Source organism: Cyprinus carpio, chromosome B3 (assembly GCF_018340385.1).
Source record: "Cyprinus carpio isolate SPL01 chromosome B3, ASM1834038v1, whole genome shotgun sequence".
NCBI lineage: Eukaryota > Metazoa > Chordata > Actinopteri > Cypriniformes > Cyprinidae > Cyprinus > Cyprinus carpio.
Window position 1 is genome coordinate 27,258,183 of NC_056599.1, and position 22,810 is coordinate 27,280,992.

The following is a 22,810-nucleotide window of genomic DNA, read 5'->3' on the forward strand; positions in this document are numbered from 1 at the left end:
ATAGTGGATTACTTATATTACTTGTGTTGTTTTTATCAGCTGTTTGGACTCTCATTCTGACGGCACCCATTCATCGCAGAGGATCCACTGATGAACAATTCATGTAATGCTAACTTTCTCCGAATCTGTTAAGAAAAAACAAACTCATCTACATCTTGGATGGCCTGTGGGTCTGTAAAAGCAATTTTTCATTTTTGGATAAACTATTCCTTTAATTATAACTTTATTATTATTAACTATTTCAAGGAACTGTTGCTGCTGCAAGGTAAATCACTCATCACAAAATTTACACAGTGCAACTGTTGTTGTTCTCTCAGACAACAATAGTTTATTGATTTACTCATCATGGCATGATATACAACCAATGCGTCGGGCTGCTTGAGTTATACAAAGTTCTCAATCCAGTGAAGTACATACATCCTGCAAACACATCTCTCTTCCCACGCTGTCACTGAGAGTTCATGCGGGCTTAACAATATGAAACCAGACACTCCCAACAGCCCTGCCTCTCTGTGTCTGGAGATGGACATCCCACAGAGGGAGACCTAGAAAGAAGAGATGAAATCACAGCAACAGAAGGGGGTCCCATGTCACAGACAGGGAGAAGGCTCCACAGCACTGTCCAGATGCAAGCAGATACTGGATGAGTTCTAGGAGTATACATCCCCCCTGTTGTTATGTGATTCACCAGAGCTGAAGTGACAGATGCGGCACTGAACAGGAATATTTTATAGATTGAAAATCTGAAAGGTGAGGTTCAGACTGAGCTGTAGGTCAGGTTACTGAATTTTCTGTGGCATTATATGTATGCAGATGCAAACTAATAAAATATACATTAAAGTTTTAATGAAGCATTATATAGTTATTCTGAAATTAATGTTCTGTCATCCTTTAGTCACTGGTGGTGAATGAGGAGATCCCCCCTTACAATGCAAAGCTCTTTGAGTCCCTAAAAAAGCACTATATAAATGTAACAAATTATTAATTATTATAATGATAATTATTTAATCACTATCATTTTATTCCAAACTCATATTATTATTATTATTTTTTGTCACCAGGGGCAAATGAGGTTTGAGAGCAGATTACCAGTGGATAGTGCCTTAAATTTCAGTCCATTCCTCACACAAAGCTTTCAATATATACCTTCAAATCAAATGACTTGGATATACAGTAGTGTACACTGAAAAAAATTGTCTCACTCAGAGAATTTCAGAGTTTCACATAAGTAACACATTGAATTTAACATGAAATTTGGAAGTGTAAAGACTCACTGTATACTTTTGTTGTATGGGGAAAAAAAACAGCACTAACATTCCTCAAAATGTCTTCTTTGAAGTTTCATGGATGTAAAAGTCATACAGGTTTGGAACAATATAAGAATCAGTAATCAATGACAGATAGTGTTCAATTTAAAAAAAAATACTTCTATTAGCAAGGATGCATTAAATTGATCAAAAGTAAAAGTAAAAAGACACTAAAGACTTTTACATTGTAACAAAAATATTCAAATATTTCAAATAAATGAACTTTCTTTTAAACTAAAGAATTTTATAAATTAAAGAATTGTATTGTTCATATGTTATTTCTTCCATCTGGGGCAGGAGGTTCAGAAGGCCGAGTGAACAGGTGGACAGCTCTCCTTTCTTTAAACTAGTGTCTGCTCCAGGTGTCTGAATGACAGACCTCTGGGGTTAAAAAAGCAAGAACAGCCAGCAGTTGCTGTTCATAGCAAACCAAGACATAAGGTGTTTATCCTTAATAATTCCCTTGATCTCTTGAAACTCACAAAGACAGAATGAGGTCTGTCTGATGAAACTCACAACAAGTAACTAACCAGGGGATAATAGATACAGAATTATTTCAGTTGTTTTCTTGTTGGAAATTAACTAAAAGTGAAGTGTGCAATATTTGAAGTTTATTGTAGATTAATATGCAGAGAGTAACCAGTGGTAGACGGGGAATGTTTGAGAAACCTGTTTAAAAAAAGGTTGTTTTGTTTGTTGCTAGTAGCAGTGCTGAAGATGTGACGATAGTAAATAACCTTCGTTAAACATGTAAACAATGTGCATGAGCCAAATTTGGAGCTCCATTCTCCTCAAAGGTAAACCCAGGAGATGTCTGATTCACCCAAGATCTTTCTAGAAAAGACAGCCAAACTACTTGCTTCGCCAAAACAATTAGGCCTACTAGTTAGATATCTAGTTTAAAACTTTGAGAGCATAATTACAAACTATAAATTATGAATACTGGCTGGCAGTGATGAAGGCAGTTTACTGGTTCTAATCCGTCATGTGTCTGTCTCAGGGGTTTGGCTTGTGAACCCTTAAGCTTTCTGTCCTTGTTTGGTGGGTGATGATGGGATGGACCAACCCTGCTGATGCAGCTGGGGAGCATTGAGAAGGGTATAAAACCTCTCAGAGGTCATTCTCATTCCTATTCCCCATCTCACACCCTCTTGCTCACCATCTTGGTGGAAGAATGGCTCCTAAAAAAGCTGAACTGAAAAAGGAGGCAGCAAAGCCAGTGCCTTCCTTCTGAACCAGAGAAACCAAAGGACTCTCAGTTTGATCCCAAAAACATTAAGGTAAGTACACTTGCTGTACGTTTTTTTTTTGGTACTGCTATTTTACTAGCTGCTCAGTTGTAGATCATCATGGTGAGCAGACACCAGTGAGTAGACAAAGTAACTTCCTCCCTAAAGTCATCAGAAGGTAAGCTTAAACCTTAAAAACATAATAGATTTTTTTTTTTAAATGACACTGAGCTTATTTCTAAATTGATTTTGTTGCAATACACAAAAATCAGATTTAGATGATCTTATGTTGTTCATCAGCAGCCATTTAATCCATCTTCGAAAACTCCTTATAGATTCATAGTAATTACTGCACTTGGTTTGTTTAAAAAAATTATTGGAATTTATAAGCACTAGCCGATATGAAAGCTTATTTCCACCAAGGGATAAAATATTAAAAAGGTCACTTTTATCTCCCAATTTTGACTTTATTTCACAACTGTGAGTTTATATCTCACAATTCAAACTTTTTTTCTTAGAATTGAGCATTTATATCTCCAATTTAGATTTATTTTTTTTTTTCATGGAATTCATATTTTACATGTCATAAATTCATGTTTTTCAATAATTTCCATTTTTATCCCCAGTTTTTTAGACACCTTACTGCATACACAGATGTGATTCTGAGAAAATTTGTGAGAATATAAACTCAGAATTGCAAGTTTATAACTTGCAAGTCTGAATTGTGAGATAAAATCTTTTTTCTTTTTTTTTTTTTTTTTGGCAATTACCCATTTTATATTTTTATTCTGTGGCTGAAATAAGCTTCAACAGGACTAAAACATCCAACCTTCAGGCTGTGTTGAGTTGTATATTGACTGGTCTTTAACCTTGTTATTAAAGTATGTGACATTATGTGACCTGAACAACATGGCTCAAATCATTCAAATTAAATAAGGTTAAAATGTTTCACACAAACTTTAGGCTTTAAAACCCCATTCTCAGTTGAGTACCTACTGTATGTGAAGACATAAATGTTTCTTCATATTGATTTGAGACCACATATGCAACTTTAACTAACTTGATGGTCAGTGATGGGGTCTGGACAATTGAAGCTCACCTGAGGTCAGTATAAAAGAGCTTCCATGTGGTCATACGAGGTTCCACGCAGGTGTCTGCAAGCTCCCATATTACACTTTAACATTCCTGTTTGTTGTCTGAGTGAGTCTCTCTCTCATGTGGAAAATAAGGATGAGGTCTCACTGTAATTCCCTCTGGTCCTAGAACAGATGTCTGTTATTCTTAGTCTCAATGGGTGAGGAGCAACTGACTTTTGTTGAATGACCCCAGAAAGCTTCTTTAGAGAACTAAAACATCTGTATTTCCATTGTGGTTGTGCCCATTATATGATATAATATTGTTTGGAAGTTAACCTGTCTAGTTACTTATAGAAGTTCCCTAAAATCTTGTTCCACCCAGATTGAGTTTACAGCCAATCAGATTGAAGGTAAGCATTTGTGAAACCAATTAGACCTAAATTGAAAAAATTTTCACTCCTCTTCCTCATTTAATACTACATATCAATATCATATTCACACAGAATTTAAAACAAGCCTTCATGCTATTCGACAAAACTCCTTCTGGTGAAATGAAGATCATTTACACCCAGTGTGGTGATGTCATGAGGGCATCTCAAAATAATCCTAAAAACCAAGGATCGCTCAAAGTACTTGGCAAACCCAAACCTGAGGGTGAGAGGAATAAACTGTGCTTGACAGCAGGCTAAACCATGAGTACATTATTATTGTGTCTCTGACAAAGAAGGGAACGCCACTGTATTTTTGTATTTACCCAATGTTCTTGCAACATTGCGTAAATACAAAACACTGCTACACAGCAGCTCTCACACCATGATACACTTTTGCTAACAAACCCAATGAGTACTTTGTCAAAATAAGAAGAGATTTACTGGAACATAAGCAGCTTAAAAAAAATCTGTGTTTGACTCCTGGATTTACATATTTACTGTACCTTGTGATTAACGCTGCCAGAAACAAGCACGGAGTATCACGTTGTACCTGCAGGTGAGAAAATGACAGAATCAGAGGTAGAACAGCTGATGGCAGGACAGGAAGATGGAAACGGCTGAGTCAGCTATGAAGGAGTAACCATTTTCCAAATTTGAAAAGTTAAAGCTAATATATTCTATGTATTATTCTATCATTTAATCTTGTCCTTTTATCCTTTTCTCCCACAGCGTTTGTTAAACTCATCATTGCTGGGTAAATGAAAGAGCTCAGATCAGGTGATTATGAATTTTAAATGCAATGATGTTTGATACTGTTTCGAAATTAGGACATGGAGAAAGGACATTACTTCTGTTGCACAGATTTTCTAAACAATTAAACAATTATTTTGTAATGCTTTGCAAAAAGCAAACTCCCTCCAAGTATATGTTGAAATTTAATGCATTTACTTCCAATGCATTTGTTAGTATATTAGGCTACTGAATGCTTGTAACATTACAGATTTTTTTCTCATAAACTTATGTCAATGTTTTTTTAAGTGTCAGGGCACATCCACAAAGTCTAAAACTCACTGTCAGTTGGTATAAAAATAAACAAACATCAAAATTGGTCTCAGTTACCTACTTTATAAGACACAGCTGGAGCAGATTTTCTTATAAAAATGGATTACAGCAACAGCTGGAAAGAGAAAAGACTCTGGATCACCAGTGTCGGTGTGAATTACAGATTTACAGCCCAGGATGAACAACAAGAGGAAATTCACATTACATGTGTTAAAATGTTTCTCTTCTAAGTTTTCTTAGATCCTCTAGAATTGCAGTTTGGTTAGTAGTCATTTAGTAAATGCTTTTAAATAAAGTGTTTATGTCGTAAATGTGATATGATATAGATGGAGTAAACCAAAAATATCACATACTTCGACTCATGTGTAATTACTGATGTAGTTTCCAGAATTTTCATACAACAGATGCTCAGATGTTTGTTTCTTCATGAAGAGGTTTATTCTGCGACAGTGAATGGCTAACTGTTCATTTTCTCACTTTATCTCATGTTAGTACAGAATTAAATATTTAACTATTGATTTGAGCTCAAACTATTTTACAATTTTACCCATATATTATTCTAAAACCACTTAGAAAAAGTTGTCCAATACACTGAATAAAAGTATTGCCCTATAGCAGGGTTATTCAAATCTTACCCTTGAGTTTAGCTCCAACCCTGATCAAACCCACCTACCTGTGATTTTCTAATGATCCTGAAGACACTGATTAGCATGCTCAGGTGTGTTTGATCAGGGTTGGAGCTAAACTCTTCAGTGCACTGGTCCTCGAGGGTAAGATTTGAATAACCCTGCCCTATAGCAACAAGACATTTTCACTGCAAGGGTCCCATAGTTATTTTCACTTTCACCAGTTGTTTGTATAAAACAATCAGTCACCGGTGTGATAATAGAGACATGAATTTAGATTCAGTTACACCAACAAACAGTCTGATATTATACAGCGTGACCATTATTAGGAATATCTGTCCACTGGATGCGGTGATTGTCCAATCAGAATCAGGGTAGCCTATTCCAGAGAGGCTAGCTGAATAAAATTATCCACAATTTGTGTATACACACATGGTTACATTACAGACAGCTCATTCTCATGGATCAGTGATAGACATGTGTGGGTCCACAGCTGGCAAATGTTAATTTACAGACCAGAATGTATTTTACCTGTGTGTCCCATGGCAACGGAGATGCTGTCATTTGTCTCCTTTATTGTTATGCTGTGGGACGCAGCATCTCCTTTGATTTTTCAACACAATGACTCATAAATAGCACATTAGCTCCGGCTGTGTCCAGCAGGATTGAGAAAGGCTGAGGCAGAGCAGGTTATTGTGTTACTGACGCATGGAGAGGTAAGACGCGCAGAGATACACACAATCTATCAGCAGCAGCACAAGAAGGGATTCTTCTCAGTTGCAGCCAAAGCTGCTGGATTACTGTGAAGTTTGTTATGCTAAATATATTTACAGCCAGAAATAAACTGCTACTTCATGTCTTGTTGCCAGGATACCTTTATATCCACAGTCGGAATATCAATGTTGAGTTCATTTTGTTTGTCCCATGTAGTCATAGTGTAACTAGTGTTGTCTTACCAATTACATAATATATTGTTCATGTTTTGTTGTAGTGGAGACCGGGACTAGTTGTCAGGTTTTATTTCAGTAAATATTTTTCAGGATATATTTTGTATTGCCCTGGAAAAAAGCACGCATTTACCTAAGTTGTGATTAATAAATTTACATAAAATTACATAATTTAAACTTACTCAAGTGCTATTATAAAAAAAATTATATTACAATTCTTTTTTCTTATATTACAATTTTAGAATGTTTTGAGCTACAGTAATTTGAATTAATACTACTGTACTTCTGCTACTGAACTGTTTTTTTAATTTAAAAAAAAATGTGCATGCATTAATATCAAAAAGTCAGATTTCTCCTGAAGAAAAAACAACTACCCCAGTCCTGAAGAAGAACAGACAAGCAGTCATATTGACAAGGCTAAGACGCCTCCTAATGGTCAAAAGGGTTTGTAACAGCCAGACTTTATCTCCTGTAGGAAATAATGCAACAATATCATCCATTTGAAATATTATAGGTGGATGTATCAAAACATATTGAAATAAAGAGGGGTTTAAAAATCCAACCCAGGAAGGCAAGTCAGTGCAACAAACATTATCAGGCCATCAGCTGTCTCGCATAGAAAACATCTAAAAAAAAAAAAAAAAGATGCCTACTCATTCACATGTGGGCTAGTTGCTGAGCAACTCCCACCCAAGCCCAACCTCAACCAAGCGCTCTCAGAAGAGCATCTCACACATCTGAAGAACACAAGGACATTGAGAACATCAACAGCATCGCTCTTTTTCATAGGGTATTCTAAGATAATCTATAGTATTGTTTTTGCATGTAAGAGATCAAGATTACTTGCTTAGCAATAGGAAGGAGGAGGAATTTACATTTGATCTTACAATTGCTCTGTCTTTTGGGATAAAACAGTGTGCAGCGGTGAAACTGAGGAGCACAAGGACCCTTACTGTTAATGTGAAGCTGTCCAGGTGAAGGACTCGGCTTGGTATGTAACTCAGGGGAATATGGCTGAATTTGGGGGGCATATGGTGCAATGTGTGTGTGTGTGTGTGTGTGTGTGTGTGTGTGTGTGTGTGTGTGTGTGTGAGAGAGAGAGAGAGAGAGAGAGAGAGAGAGAGAGCTTGTGTGTATCATGAATGTCTGTTAAGATTAGACTGTGAAAATATAAAGGGGTTGATCATAAAAGCAAACTGTTAACTGTTTAAAACAGTAATGTATTAGCTTGCTGCGTTGTGCAGTGAATCAGCAAAAATCTGACCCAAATGTCTTTAAGACTCACTGTAGAACCAGTTCAAAATAACAAGAATGAATGTCATATTTCTAAGTCAAAGTAAAAAATAAAATATTTGATATTTAGTAACATTTAAGCTGTAACATTTAAGCTGTTTTATATGCTTTATATGGAAAGAAAGCATCTTCTAAGAACATAAACAGGGAGATATTGATCACTCAGAATGCGTTTTCAAATATGATAGCTTTGGATGGCCTCATCTCACCTCTAAAAACACATATCATCAACCACCTCCAATAACACCCCGCACATTCCAACATCCCTAACACCCAAACTCTAACACCCATAAATTATGATGACTCAAATATACTGGTTCATATTTTATTTTTATTAAGGGTAGCTAAAGCTAAACTCTGCAGGACAGTGGTCCTTCCGGAACAGGTATGGACACCCTTGCATTAAAATGTTCGCTAGTGTTATTTTAGTATCATTTACATACTTTATAGTTTTATCATATTTTAAATTTAATTGTATTGTTATATTTTATGCTTTTAGTAACATTTTATTTAGTAATTTTGTGTTTTCTGTCATTTTTTAAATGTTTACATATTTTTTAATGCATTTTTTTTATCACTTCAAGTTAAACTAAATTAAAATGAGAAATGACGCTTTGGCAACTAGCTGAAATAAATGAATTTTAAAATTGTATTTGATTTATTAATGTTTATTTTATTCCAAGTATTTATTTATTTATTTTTATTCTTGTAGCTTTTATAAACAAACCCTTGTAGTCACAGTAGCATGTTTTATTGAGGTTTCACACAAAATTATAAATTAGTAGTCTCTGCCAGGGATTTTCAAACTGAGGTCTGCAAACTTTCAGGGGGTTTCTAAAGGGGTCCATGTCTTTTTCTAACACAGGCATATATGCAAATACATAGAAACCTTTATGCTTAAGGTATCAAAAAGGTTTGTATACTCTTACTTCGTTGTTAGAAAGCATCTGCCAAGATCGTAAATGTAAGGTAATTCCTGATCACAACGCAGACACCCTAAAATGTATAATATAATGTAACACACAGGATAGCATTCGGCTAGCTGTGAATATCATAGAAATGTCATGTTAGTAGTGCACAGAGCTCAACCTGACATCATTCTTGATCTCGCGCTCTAGCGCCATCCTCCCTTTGCAGGACGCTGAAGGAGCTGGCAGGGTTTGTTCATGCTGAATGCTGCAGTTGGACAGACAATAACTCAGTGTACCACAGAGGTAAGTCAAACCGGTTTACAAACTCAAAGACTTGTATTTAACAGCGATTCATCAATAATCAAGCACTGAGATATGCTCTTAAACTATACCACATTTTGTACCACTGCGAACAGTAGGCTATATTGGTGTTAAGACGTTAGTGAATCCGACTGTTGGGTGTGTGACTGAGACATAACGGGCCTGATTTTCTTTATAGTTTGATCTAGAAAAAAAAGAAAGAAAGAAAATTCATGTAATTTCTCTGAGATTGCATCGATAAGAAAAACTGCACATAAATTGGATTGCTTTCTTTATGCATTCGCACCAACCGGTAGTTATTTTAATGGATGCACAATCTAGACAATAACCATTTATTTTAATTTAAAGAATATTACATTACATTATATTTGTCTTTTAGCAGGGCATGCAGGAATTTCATGAAATCTCGAGGCAGTGTGGCGACAGACGCATGCAATGCTTCAGGTGCACGCGGTTCGCCGGTGCAGAAAAACCTAGAAGTATTGAGACACTGATGATGGAGCACAATGCGTTAAGTCAGTCTGGATGAAAGGTGCCAGGTTTTCTCCACAGGTCCGCTGTGGTCATAACGAATGACGAATCGATAATCGGGTTTTTATGCGGCTTTTGCGCCTTGTCCTGATCCGCCTGACAGCTATAAGCGGACTCGACGCGTCGCTGATCCTCCGGTGTAAAGCGATTTTCGCAGTTTGCTCTCGGTTGAGGATGGTGCTGATGTTGCATGTGTATGCCATGGTTACACAAATCGCTATAGAATATTAAAGGTTCTCCTTTATCGGCAGATTTAAGGTGAGTTTAGAACGCACGTCTTTGAAAGAACTCTTCTTTTTTTTTTTCTTTTTTTTTTCTTAAGAGAACACTGAAAGAAAGATGCTGACCTTTGTAACACCACATGGGGTTTTTGTCTGGGCGACTCTGCAAATAAAACAGCCTATTGAACGAAAATATGATATCACACAAAAAGACTTTCACTAGCCTAATGGGAAATGGGAGCAACAAGCCTGAATCGGTAGGCTAACATATAATAAATTTCCCATGTATTTTTATAACTTCAGTTTATAGTGTGTAATCTGACCGTTAAACTACATAAAACTCGCTGTTATTTCTGTTTTATGATTTGTATGAGAATAGAAGGATGTGTAGACTTAATTCTGCATTTTCAAGGCAGCGGACACACCTTGCTCCCCCGCCCTCCCCGTCTCTCTCTCTCTCTCTCTCTCTCTCCCTCTCTCTCCCTCTCTCTCATCACGGCGGCTGTTGTTTGGCCACACTCTCATCATCCTCGCCCATTGTTTGTTCCGTAAGAACAATAAGTACCGTAAGTACCATTTCTTTTTAAAAATAAACATTATGAATTCGAAAATCTTGGCTGTAACATTTGAAACGTAACGGTCGACTTGCATCTTTCTCACTTCCTCCCCCACGCCCATCTCTGCTGAACATGCCGCCTGCCTTTAGCCCAACGGCACTGTCGCCTTCGTATCGATTATGTATTATGTCTTTCATTTTTATACTGTTTAAAGATCACCAAATGACATTTGCGGTTGGTATTTCAGCATGGTTTATAGCAGCGTCTCTTTCTGGAGAAGTTCATCGATATGTAATGGTCGGTCGGCTGGTATTCTGCAATACGTTTTTGTCATTGCCTGTCTGTGCAAATTATTAACACGTATCTGAACGTAATTTACTTAACACGTTATTTGAGCCAGTGTTATTAGATTGTAGAGAATTTAGGGGGAAATTAATAATGCGGCCTCAGGGTTCAAATATAAGAACAAAAAGATACTGCAAGGGATGTATAAAAAGAGCTGAGGAGAATACTAACTAGTCCTCCTTATTAGTTTTTAACAGATTTACAAAACCAGTCATTCCAGTAAAGCTGACAAACATTATTTAAAATTCCCACTTATTAACTGAAGAAGTCAGGCTAATACTATAGATGCTGTCTGCAGGCTGCTATAAAATAAAATCCAAAAAATAGTTAATTAATAGTATGGGGTGGGCAGAGGGGGTTGCTTTTGCATGCATAAAACTAAGCATTTTTCAGACAGTAGATCCCACTGTCATTAAGAACCAGAGTGCTTTCTGTCCAGTTATGCCAAGCATAATGTAATTAACCATGACAATTAAGGAGACCCATGGAACATTAGGTAAATCTGATTCGTTTACAGATCATGCAATGAAGTGTGTGTTACCCCTGTCAGACATCGCCTGTTCCTTGATTCAGTTTCTCACTGTTAGTCACTTATAGCTTCAGAATGGAGGAGGGTGGGCTTGATTTCGAACCGCATTTCTCCTTTCATTTAGAAGAAAATTTGCTTCTTATAATGACTGCATCATAATTCAGCTTAGTTCATTAAAAAGTCTTAATGATAAGACATTTAATCAATATTCTCAATTAATTATTCTCAATTGAGTCATATGTTTTAGACCATATGTTGTCAGAGGGTCTCCACAAGGGGGATGTGAGCATTAGAGTTCACTTTAATTTCATTAGAAGAACCATTATCGCCCAATAAGATCTCAGGAACATCTGGGGATACGACAGATACGACAAACCAGATTCAGCAAGTCTTGAAGACAGTGAGACAGTGTCTCTCTGGTTTGGTAGGCCAGATCCCATGCAGTGTGCACTGCAGTCCTGAACTCCCTGATGCACCATGGCAACAGATGACTAACTTCCTGTGTGCAGCGGCTGGAGATCACAAAAAATGTGTCTTGCACACACACGCAAGCTGATTTCATGTTGTTTATACATCTTATATTCTCAATATTGAAGCCAGTTGAGTAGTTTATGATGTCTGTGCCTCACAGCTATCTGCATCCACACACATTTTGTGGTGGATGTATATCACCAGACTGACATTTTCCTCTTCATACCAGCATCTGTACAACACATGTTCACGTAAATGCCAGCCGTCCTTTTCAGGGACTGAATATTTTCATATGCTAAGTGGATCATGCTGTTATCAGCAGCGACTTTGTCTGGCAGCATGAGCATTATTTCATGTCAGCCAGAGTCCGCGCGCACAAACACATTGACTGCTCCACCAGTTGGTTCATTTAACGTGCAGATTCAGTTCAGGGAGGTGCGAACTGAACTCTTGTGGAGTCTGGGCAAGACTGGGGCGGTGGGTTTAGACCACATGGCTGATGGGAAGGTTGCGTCTCTCGGTTAGATCAAGGACATCTCTGCTGTTGGAGCAGGTGTGACATGGGCAAATCACCATGGCACTGCTTATGCATACAGTAAATGAGGCTTTTAAGTCATGCTTGTAGTAATGCACATCATTTACATTCTCTTTGATAATGCTCCTGGCATTATTAGTTCTAATAATCTTGTTCTGAACTCTTTTTCTACACAAATAAATGTTCTTTATTGGCATCATTGATTCCATGAGGAAACTTTTACAGCTATAGAATTTTCCAAATGCACAAAAGTTTCCTTAAAATTATATAGGTTATTTATATTATTTAAATGTTCTTCACATTAAGAAAATAATATAACAAAACTAGCTAAATCTTGTGAGGCTTCACCTTGACGATTACAAACCAATATGACTTTCTGTCATCTGTGGAACTCAAAATGTACATTTCTGAAGAATATCTCAGTCACTTTGTTACATATCAAGTGAATTAAGAATGAAGACATCAAGCTCCAAAATGACCAATTATTTATTAATTAGTCATTATTCATGGAAAGTCTCTGCCCTACAGCTCACCTTGATGCGTTCATGAGATGTCCAATTTGTAAAGAAATCATTGTTTTCAATTCAGTGAATCAATTAATTTGCTCAAGAATCAGACCATTCTAGTTCTCACTAACTCAATGATCCAGTCTCATTGGATATCACAACAATGGAGTGAAGATTAATAGTGAATAACCATATAAATTCAGTCTTTCCCTCAAACAGAGCTATCATGTGGCTTCAGAAGACATGGAATATAGTGGAGGAGCTGTGTGGACCACATTAATGATACATGTATGATGCTTTCTGGGGGGATTTTGGAGCTTGACAATCATGGTCCCGATTTACTTTCATCATATTGAAAAGAGAGGCTAGAATATTTTTTAAAAAGTTCACCTGTTAATTTCACTGGAGAAACAAACCCAAACAGGATTGAAATGACATTTATTGACAGAATTTTGTGGGTGAACTACTTCTTTAAACACATAAGCATGATTTTGGGGAGGGCCAATGAAAAGATAAGCTCCTAACCACTGGATTTAGTGTTTACCAGTTAATCTTGCTGGCTGGTGCAAGCATGCTGCAATGCTTGAGAAAATACTGAACAATTTCTTGACCAAGCTGCACCTGCATGCATTTGGCACATGTAGACTTGCAGCCATCACCCTCACTGATCCTGCTGCCCAGTGCTGGAGCTCTGCGGGAACACACAGAGAGAGAGAATGAGAAGGAGATGGACTAAAGGGTGGAGACATGAGATGGAGAGATGGCTGCACACTTCTGAAGTGATGGTGCAGTCTGCACTGCTAGCTGGGATAGACAAAACTAGGTCAGAGGCAGAGCGGCACCCAACTGTGCACAGACAGGGAAGCTAGCAGTGTTGCCCACCCTTCAATAACAGCCAAAGCACACGCACATTTATTACCTTTCTACAGAATGTAAAAAAACAGTAAACAATTTCACACTGAACTGCCCCTAGGAAGTAGTTTCACCTGAGTGGACTTGACTTGGGTGTTTGTTTTGCTGCTGCATTGTTGCAGAGGCATTCCAGAACCATCTCCAGGCCACTTCAATTACACCATGCATAGGGCACTTATGTAATTGGTCAGTCTGAAAAACTCTGAGAGAGACCCATAAATTTAGTGAACAGAAACGCTGAGCTGGAAAGGACAATCTGGTTAATTTAAAGGGGTCATCGGATACCCATTTTCCACAAGTTTATTTGATTCTTTAGGGTCTTAATGAAAAGTCTTTAACATAGTTTGGTTAAAATTTCTCAACGGTAGTGTAAAAAACAGCTTTTTCTTACCTTGTCAAAAACAGCTCTTTTCAGAGCAAGCCATTTTCTTGCATTTTCCTTTAAATGTTAATGAGCTATGCTGACCCCGCCCCTCTCTTCCGAGCTGCTCTCTGAGGGACTGTTAATGTAATCAACTGCGTCTTCAGCGGCATAGATGTCAGGAGTAAATGATGTCTGCTATTTTCATTATTACGTCCAACAACAAAACACCTTGATTGCTTAGGAGTCATTCTTCTCTACATCTGCTCCGGCGGGGAAACAATGGCGGACTGATGACAGCTCACTCAGGACAGGTCTAAGGTAAGACGCCAGTCCAGTATGTGCTGAAACGCTACTGTCAATCAAACTATTGTGGGAGGGGCCTGTTTTTGTGACATCACACAGACAGGAATCTGAGATCGGCTCGATTTGAGAAAGGGATAAAGATTTAAGTAAATAAAAAAAAACACTGGGTGGATTTTTATCATTATAGGGAGGTTGTGTACACACACTGCCAACACACATTTCAGTTCAAACAACTTGTAAAAGTGCATGTAGCATCCGATGACCCCTTTAACCCTCAGAGAAGCTAAGGTATGAGTGTATCTCTGGGCTGTTATAGGGGACAGATGATAAACAAGTTAGTATTTTAGTTAAAGGGCAATGACAACCCAGATATGGAGCTCCGTTCAGAGTATAGTAGGTGGATTTAAGCTCAGACATACTCTGTCTAAGGAATAGCTATCATGTCTAAACAATTGTCTAGACAGTCATAGTTCATCTGCCTCCAGCCTGTTAAAGATAGGGTAGGTGATTTGTTCAAAAACATTTTCATGCTGGTTGAAAGTCTCTAAACATCCCGATATCAATCACTAAGTTAAGTTTTCTAAATGTATTTATATATATTTATATTGTCTGTGGAAGCTGATCTACCTGCCTGTCAACATTTGTATGATAATATGTCGTCAGAATGTTCCATTATGTAACTGTAGACTGAGAGAGAATGGAAGCATTATTATTGTAATATTATGAGTTTTGTACTGTAATGAAGGTGAAGGAGACATGAGGTAATCTGACAGCGTAGCATTCAGCCCTACACCAGCGCCATCTCTCATCGTGTCTCTGATTAGTCTCTGGTCTGCCTGTGCACATTCATGTGTTTTGAAGGAGGCATGGCTTTGAAGAGTGATTATGCAGGGAGGGTGAGATCTTATGCTTTCAAAGTGAGCTTGCTATTGCCAGCCTTTCTGAAATCACCTACCCTACATTTAAGCTGGACATGACAGATATTTTGATGTAGGGCTGACAGATTCCTCAAGATATTCAGACTAACACATTATTAAACATTAGCAAAACCAGGGTAATTTAAAAAAAATAAAAAAAAATGCTGTTTGCAACTGAATTTACTTCTATAATGTATATTCAACCATAAAGCTGATAATTATTTTCATGTTTCAGTTAAAATAAGAGCTTTTGAGACGATAGTCCACAGAAACAAGTTATTACATCTAAAAATATTACAAGGGCTTTTCCCCCCCTTTAAAATAACATGAACAGATTCATTATTCACAGTAAAACCAGGAATGTTTATTAAGAAATAAATGAGAGAGGGTAAAAGTTTATTTCATATTGACCTTAATGAAAACCTTGATGTATTAGAGGCTTGGAAAGCAGACAAGCCACAAAATATAGACAGGAAATGGAAGAGTGCAAACGGATGGCTTACGAATAATGGATTTTAAAGCCACAAGGGCCTAAAATAATTATTCAGAGTTCAGGACATTTATGTCATGTGTACTGATCTCATTAACTCTTTCATTGAGACATTAACCTTTATTATGCTGCAAAGATTAAGATTCTTAGTGCTGGAAAAGCTATGGATTATGAGCCTTCTGAGGCACTAACCAAGCAAAAAGTTTCATGTGAAAGGAGGGTGTTTGTGTGGGAATTTACCATATTGACTTGCTGGGCTGGTTACCGTGGAAGCAAGAAATGTCTTTGAGAGCATTATGGGTATACATATTTAACTCACCAGGTTTTCTCCTGCTTATTGTTCAGCTCATATTTATTGAAGATGACTGCTTTATTGATTTCTCTTCTTATTTAATCAGCTGGGTTCTGTCGACGTCTGCACTTTTTTTCACAGATTAATCTCTGCCAGCAGAGCGTTTGCCTCATTTTCTGCCCTTGCTAAGGGCTGTAAATTTACTGACAAGCCCTAATTACAGAAAGAGACATACAGTACCTTGTGAAAGTATTCATACCCCTTCATTTTTTTCACTATAACTATATATTGCTGCACTGAGTGTTCCTTCTACTATTACCACTCCTCTGTCCAGTCTAAGATTCTGAATGCTCTGGACTGGGTTTTCATCAAGGCTATAACTATATATTGCTGCACTGAGCGTTCCTTCTACTCTGATGAGTCCCTCAATCCCTGCCACTGAAAAACAGCCCTACAGCATGAGGCTGCTACCAGCATACTTTACTTTTGGGATGGTACTCTGCAGGTGATGAGCAGATCTGGTTTCCTTCAAACATGATGCTTAGAATTGAGGCTCATCAGACCAGATAATCTTGTTTCTCAGAGTCTGAGGGTCTTTTAGGTGCTTTTTTTTTGTAAATTCCAAGTGTGTTTTCATGTGTCTTAACTGAAAAGAGGATTGAGTCTTGCCACAGTGCCATAAAGACTGGATCGGTGGAGTGTTGGAGTGACGTTTGTCCTTCTGTAGATTTATCCTATCTCCACATATGATCATGGAGCTCAACTAGAGTGACCATCAGGTTCTTGGTCACCACTCAAATCAACCAAAGCCCTTCTTCATCAGTTTGCTCAGTTTGGCCAGGAAGCCAGCTCTAGGAAGAGTCCTGGTTGTTTAAAACATCTTCCATTACGGGTAACAGAGACTACATGCTTCTGTGACCCTTCAATGAAACAGAATTTTTTTCTGAACTCTTCCACAGATGTGTGACTTGACACAAAACTGTTTCTGAGCTGTTCAGGCATTTCTTTTGACCTCAGTTCTTGGTTTTTGCTCTGATATGCAGTATCAGCTGTTAGACGTTTTATTAAGATGTGTGTGCCGTCCCAGATCATACCCATTCAACTGAATTTGCCACAGGTTATCTTCACTTGAAATGAAGTAACATCTACAAGCAAAATGAATGCTCCTGAGCTAAATTTCAACTGTCCCAGATAAGGGTATGAATAATTCTGCAATAGAATCATTTTATATTTAATAAATTAGCAAAGATGTTAAAAACCGTGTTTTTTTTTTTTTTTTGCTTTATAATGATGGTGTATGGGGTGTAGATTGTTGTGGGGAAAAATAATAATTTAAAGCAAGCAGTTTAACATAAGGCGGCAACAAAACATGAAAACAATGAAGGGGTATGAATACATTTGCAAGGCACTGTACATGAGGTAACGTGAGGTTATGGATCACCATGCCATCATGTCATGGCACACACACACCCCTACCTCCTGGTATCTGTTGCGCAGGGTTTGACAGATGGTCATTTTTCCAATTGAATAAGCAAAAGTCAAGTCAGTTTTGCAGAAAAATGGCTGATCTTCATCACACTAGGAACACTGACAGGTTACATAGCATCACATTTAACACGCATGACTGGATTAGCGTCATTCCATATTGAAAATTGGCCACTGGTTCTTCGATATATGACAAGGTTTGCCACTTTACACCTGGTATTTGCGTCTGATCATAAGCCGACAGTGCTAAACTTGACCACCTATGTACAGCCTTAAAAGAAACAAATGTCTGATTGATTTGAAATGGCTCAAACAAAAGGTTGTGCCAAAAGGTTTAATTCACATCACAGCATATTCTGGTGAAGAACCACCCACTTATATAGGAAGAGACCGAATGACAGCCATGTAAAGTGACCAAACACAATTTTGTTTTACGTGCCATTTTGGGTGTAGGTAAACAATACTGTAAATTTTGTAAAATATATATTATGTTATATTATTTGAGTAATATTGATTGTACTAAAATCATGGGAAATATGTATTTAAATGTGGGCCAGTCTTTTACTAAAAAAGCCGAAATAGATTTTATGCCAATACAATTTTGGCAAATCCAGTGATTATTGCATCCTCAAAAGTGCCTCTTGTGTCAGCTCAGTACCTTGATAACTTGAGTTGACTCTTAACTGCTAAAAAACCCTATGTGCCCTTTGATCCAGTATGGTGACAAATCAAGTCCCACATTGAAGTCTGGTCTTCATTAGGACCTAAGTTTGATCCCATTGGTTCAAATGACTTTTAATAGGTAATCTCTTTAGCGCCTGATTACAATTCCTACAAAATCATGTTATGATAAATGCTGTTTGAACTATATTATAATGACCATTAATGTCTGTATTATTAGTTAGCTAATAGCATACAGAAACCCGATTAGCCTGATAGCTTTGGAATTTGCACTTACCTTACATGTATTTACAATTATTTTTTAATTATGTGTTAAATGTCTAAAGTTTTATTTTATAAATAAATGATGTTCAATTATTCACTTAATAGGATATTCTTTTTTTAATTTATTAATTAGCAGTCAATCAGTTTGTTTTATTATGCATTAATTTGTTCTGTTATGCACTATATAGTAAGCCATACGTTTTTACATATATCGTTCACATGTTTTTAGGATAATAATTAACTGAAAATTGATTAAAACACGATTTCAATTTAACACCCAAAATTTCATCTCCAAAGATAAGGCACGAAGACAACCATCCTATGGAGCTGCTAAGGAGACATGGTGATGGAAATCTGAGATGGGAGGAAACATTATACTTAAATGTTTACTCACAAACTATTGCATTCCCTCAAGAAACTTTGGGTTCTCTCGCAAAACTGTTGCGTTCCCCCAAGAAACTTTATGATCTTTCGCAAAACATTTGTGTTTGTGTGCACAATTATTGCATTTCCCAGAGAAACTTTGGGTTCTCTCACAAAATATTCACTTGCAAAACTATTGCGTTACCCTAAGAAACTTTGTGATCTCTTGCAAAACATTTGCATTCACTTGCAAAACTATTGGGTTACCCGAGAAACTTCGGACTCTCTCACAAAACTATAGTGTTCCTCCAAGAAACTTTGTGATATCCTTTGCATAACATTTGTGTTTGCTTACACATTTATTGCATTTCCCAGAGAAATGTTGTTGTTTTTTGCAAATGTTTTTTTTTTTTCTTCACATCTCATATTGTGTCAGGCACAAAGGTTTTTGCAAGGGAGCGCAAAGTTTCTCAGGTAAATGTAAAAGTTTTGTGAAAGAACACATTGAGATAATACTTTTCCTCCCATTAATTTTTTTCCATCACCATATGCCTTTAGGGACCCTAAATCATTACCAATCAGATCAGAGTATACCAAATTGAGAAGGTCATCAAACGGTCAGCAAATGTACCGTATACATGGATAAATGTCGGTGGGCCATGCACAACCTCAAGAAACCTTTCAGATCTGCCATGCTGCAGGATCATTTAGCTCAGTGTGCTCAGGCAAAATAACGTGATTTGATGAGAGAAGACAGGGCTGAGTGCAATGAAAATACCCACGATGCCCCAGTCCTTTAGATGTGATGGCAGCCTATTGCACTATTGCAGCAAAATCAGTGAAAGTCCCTCTAGAAATCTGCTGTATCATACAGTTGCAGGCTCTGTCTGCGTGTCTGTAACTCTTTCTTTTCTCTCGCCTGAAGTCCCTTTATCCTTTCATTCCCAAAGTGCTCTCTTTTTCTGTCCTCCTCCCTTTCTTTTTCTTGCTTGCTGAATTCTTTCTTCCTGCATGTTATGTCTTTGTTGTTTCGCTCCCCTTTCCGCCTACACGCGCTTGTCCTTTCAGCTCAGAAACCCTCACACATTCCCTCTCTGTCTCTCTCTGTTTTGTCTTCCTCATCACTTGTTCTCCATTGCACACTGTTTACTGTATTGTTGCAAGCAGGGCTCAGCGATAAGGCTTATTTTTGGCCTGTTATTTACTGGCTAGCAATTCAGTTATTATTTCACTAACTAAATTTTCACTAGCATCATCAATTATGCATTTTATTTGGCAATGTGTATAAAATGTGTCATAAAATAAAACTACATTTTCATTAGGCATTTTTCCTTCTTTTTATACTAACAAAAATAAACTAATAACTTATAAAGTAAATAATAATATATTTTAATTTTAATATTTAAAAATGTAGTATAATGATAGGAAATTGTACAGTTAATGTATAATATTATCTCCATGATAGCTATAAATTCATAAACACATTTTCTGAAAAATGATATACAATGCAAAACATTTCTGACTGACTTATAATTTTCAACTCATTCTAACTGATATGTTCAAGTAGGCTAACTAACACCTAACAGTTATTTTGAAAATCAGATAAACTGTTAGGTAAAGGGTTAGTTCACCCAAAAATGAAAAATAGCCCATGATTTCATGATTTAATTATTCAAAAAAGTATCATTAATGTGTCTGGATTTGACGTGCACTTGAATTTTTTTTTTTTTTTTTTTTTTTTTTGCAATTCACCTAGATTCTTGGTGATGCTAAATACATCACTGTAAACCAGATAGTTATGTTTGCAAGGCATGCAAACAATGTTCAACGGTGTAGTACAGTCCAAATAAAGAAAGTGACATTTCTGTCAAAGGGCCCAAAACTCCCAGACACTGGCTCAGAACCAGTGTGTCATCCTTATTGTTGAGCTGTTCTGTTGCATTAGTGTACTACACACCTCTTTCCTTTTCTGCCCCCCCTCCTTCCTCTTTCTCTCAGTCTCCATTTCCCTTTCACCCTCTTTTTTGCTCTCTCATTCTCTCGTGCTTTCTGCAGTAATGTGTCTTGAATATTGATGAGGTGAGAGTTGCCCGTCCCTGGCTGCAGGCCAACTCACATCACAGTTCTCCGTCTCACCCCTGCCTACTTCAGTCAGGGCCACCCCTTAGCTATATCGACCACATGTCGCCCTGCGTTGTCTTTCAAGAGCACTCCTCATTCCAAGGCCTAAACTTCATAAGTCCAGCATTGCCCTTTCTGCTCCGTGCCAAGCCCTTAACCATGAAAAAAAAGACAGAGACAGAGAGCGATAGACGTTGCTCCCCAGCGAGAGCCCATCGTCAGGAAGTAAGGCGTAGGCTTCTTAAAGGGGCACTGACATTCTCAATGCACTACCCAGGAGATATCACAATCATTCAGGTCAAGTGCACCAGCACGCTGAGCACCGTGAACAGCAATTGTTTGTAAATCTGAATTCCAGCCAGAGGAGACCAAACTGCTGAACAGAAAATTTAGGCAGCTAATTCACAACACAACACAATTCCTGGTTCATTCATTGTGCTTGTGATTGCACAGAAAGAAAATGTTTGTCTTTGCAGTCTTTTATCAGGACATAATACCTTGCTCTGCCTACAAACTGGTTGATGCCATCAATTCCTCTTATTCTTGAGACCCATCTGGTGTCTGCTTTCCACAATCCAGTCGATTCCCTATGGACAAGATTAGGGTGACCATACATGCCATTTTCTAGTTGTAGTATGACAAAGTACCATGAGGGCTCTAGAGAGCAGATGGCTTCTTGTGCTTTTAAAACACTATCAAAATAAATTTATAAAAATAGGGATATGCCGGTATCAAATTTTCCTGTTGCGATTAATTGATAATGTTTTGTCACGGTATGCGGTATTATCACGGTATTGAAATTAAGTTTTAAAAAAAGTGGTCATAATACAGTATAACAGGTTAAATAACTTTTTTTCTTATAACAAAAATAAGCAAAAAAATAGAAAAAATAAAAATAATTAAAATATAAAATAAAAAAATTTTAACACAAAAAAATTATTTAATACAAAGTGAACATTTAAATACAATAAAGCAATACAAAAATATATTTAAAGTTAAAAATTTTACACCGATTAAAGTGCAAAAGGAACTTTAAAGACCCTTAGGTATCACTTTAGAATAAGACCTCATTAGTTAACCTTAGTTAATGCATTAACATTCACAATGAGCAATAGCTACATTTGCTACAGAAGTTACTAATCTTTGTTAAAAAATACAAGTCTTAGCTCATGTTAGCTCATTAAATAACACAGTTGCAACTTTCGATTTTAACAATGTGTTATTAAATATTGGAATACCTAAGATTAATAAATGTTCATAAGATTTTTTTATTGGCAGTTTATTAACTAATGAAGCCCTAATGTAAATTGTTAATGATCAATAAAGAATCAAAACACTTTCAAACAATATCTAGGGCATGTTGTAGTCCAGATTAAAATGGAAAAAAAAATTATGGAAATATATAAATATATAAATATTATTTTATATTATTTAAATGTTTAGAAAGTAGCAGCTGTTTTTATTTATGGGGTTTCCAGGGTAAGGGCTGCATTTTCTGCAGTTTAGCGCCATCTGCTGTCAGAGAGTGAATGTGCTTTCATTCAGCGCATCTCTCACGTGTTCCTCCATGTGCTTCTCGTGCGTCCTTGTTTACATCAGGGTTCACATGCGTCTTTAAAGCAGCATACAACGGTGTTGTGCATTTTGACCAGTTGATGGGAAAAGTATTCTTAAAATGCATTTCAAATTCTGAATAATTTGTAATATATAATTATTCTCG

At 37.0% G+C, this 22,810-nt stretch overlaps 1 protein-coding gene, 1 long non-coding RNA gene and 1 pseudogene across 10 annotated transcripts in view; 2 read left to right on the forward strand and 1 right to left on the reverse strand.

Annotated features, from left to right (window-relative positions):
- Positions 1–313: 313 nt before the first annotated feature.
- LOC122136883 lies at positions 314–5,272 on the reverse strand. Its single transcript, XR_006154376.1, has 4 exons — positions 5,167–5,272; positions 4,547–4,593; positions 3,636–3,795; positions 314–545 (listed from the first exon to the last, which is right to left on the reverse strand). It is a non-coding gene; the product is annotated as an uncharacterized LOC122136883 (long non-coding RNA).
- LOC109054636 lies at positions 2,371–4,809 on the forward strand (annotated as a pseudogene).
- Positions 5,273–7,316: 2,044 nt separating the features above from the next.
- Positions 7,317–22,810, forward strand: part of LOC109054917 (microtubule-associated protein tau-like) — a 38,437-nt gene continuing 22,943 nt past the window's right edge. For 5 of the 9 annotated variants that reach the window (XM_042720593.1, XM_042720587.1, XM_042720591.1 and 2 more), the window contains exons 1-3: positions 7,319–7,468; positions 7,594–7,669; positions 9,090–9,185. The gene's annotated coding sequence lies outside the window, so the exon portion shown is untranslated. Of the gene's footprint in view, positions 7,504–7,593; positions 7,670–9,089; positions 9,186–10,370; positions 10,522–22,810 lie in introns of those variants that run through there. The other 4 variants (XM_042720592.1, XM_042720588.1, XM_042720589.1 and 1 more) reach the window with 4 other exon arrangements.